We start from the raw sequence: 1,821 nt of genomic DNA, 5'->3' as shown, positions 1-1,821 counted from the left end.
AAATATTACATAAACGATTTAACCGACAATAAAACTTATTCAAGGGTTCACTCTCTAGGGTGAAGGTTCACCAACCAATAGAATTGTCTTATTTCATATTCGATAAATTTTAAATTAGGAAACAAAGTATTGTCAAATTATATTATATATGTTTTTTAAATCAAAAGGTAAAAATAAAAAAATAAAAAATAGTAGTAATTACAAAAAATATATATTTTTAACGTCGTCAATAAAACATTAAACCATAAATCATAAACCCTAAACTCTAAACCCTTGGATAAACCTTGAACTCTAAGATAAATCTTAAACTCTAAATCAAAATCACTAAACACTTTAAAACACTCGAGGGTTTAGGGTTTAGGGTTTAGGATTTAGGGTTTAGGGTTTTAATGTTTAGTGTTTTTTATTTAAAGTTTATGATTTATCCAAGGGTTTAGGGTTTACCCAAGGGTTTAGGGTTTACACAAGGGTTTAGGGTTTAGGATTTTGGGTTTAGGGATTAAGATTTAGGGTTTTGTGTTTTGCTGACGACGTTAAAAATATTTTTTTAAAAATTATTTTTTCTGTAACTACTATTTTTCTTTTACTTTTAGAAAAAAAAAACATAATATAACTTGACAATATTTAGTTTCCATTTTTAAAAGATATCGAATTTTATATAATGAAATCCTATTGGTTAGTGAACCCAAGAATAACTCCGACAATAATATCTGCCTTATGAAGATTACGCATAACTGCAACATATGAGATGTCCTATGAAGATCCACTCCTAATTAGATTTACTTGCACCATGTTGAAGATCTCTTGTAAGCCTTTCGTCTGTAGTCTTCATTAATAAATCGCTCTCTCCGGGATTTGAAACATGAATTTCCTATAATCTGCAATAAATTGCATAGTCTGGGATTCGAATCCTAGACATGGGTGTAGAACCCTTTAAACCTTAACCAGTAGGCTACGGTTCTTCAACGACTATGCGAATACTCAAGAAGAGAAAATCAATTTATAATTGTTGTAAACTTAAGGATTTAGAAGTGTAAGTTTCTGTATATTATTAATGAATAAGTGTTCCCTTTATATAGAGGTTACAAGAGAGATAAATGGAAATACAATAATAGGAAAGATTACAAATCATAAACATAAACGAATTAGGAAATAGGCAAGTTGTAGCCGCATCTCTCTCCTCTCCAAGTCTCGCAACCGCCTCTCTCTCTCTAGGATTGGGCCGTCTCTCTCTCTAAATGTATGGGCCGGTTATGGACCGGGCCGGTTATGGACATCCACCAATTGATTTATAACACTCCCCCTTGGATGCCATAACCATACAGGGATTGTAATACGCTTAATGTTGCCTCATTAAAGCCTTATTAGGAAAACCCAGTGGGACAAAACCATGATGAAGGAAAAAGAGTACAACACGTACTACTCCCCCTGGTGTGAACCTTAGTGGAGGTCTTTCAACCTACGCATCCCAATCTGATGCGTGAGCTTCCTGAACGTGAGGGTAGGAAGTGCCTTGGTAAATAGGTCAGCTGAATTGTCACTGGATCGTACTTAGACGACCTGGACCTCACCGGTTTCCGAAGCTCGTGAGTTAATACAGATTTATAAAAGGATTCAGCCAAGCTATATATAGTATGGACATGTGCGGATTTGTCCTCACTGCCCCCTCATGGACATACTATAATCTTTAAGTGCTTTGGGACATCATGGCCTAATGAGTTTCCCTTGTGTTCATGCTACACACGTGAGATTCTATGGGATAACTCTTTGTGCCCTTTCCAATATCAATTTCGCATCATGTTTTGGACCAGGATGGCCAAT

The sequence above is a fragment of the Brassica oleracea genome, chromosome C3 (assembly GCF_000695525.1).
Source record: "Brassica oleracea var. oleracea cultivar TO1000 chromosome C3, BOL, whole genome shotgun sequence".
NCBI lineage: Eukaryota > Viridiplantae > Streptophyta > Magnoliopsida > Brassicales > Brassicaceae > Brassica > Brassica oleracea.
The sequence above is the reverse complement of the archived record's forward strand: the minus strand, read 5'-3'. Positions refer to the sequence as shown.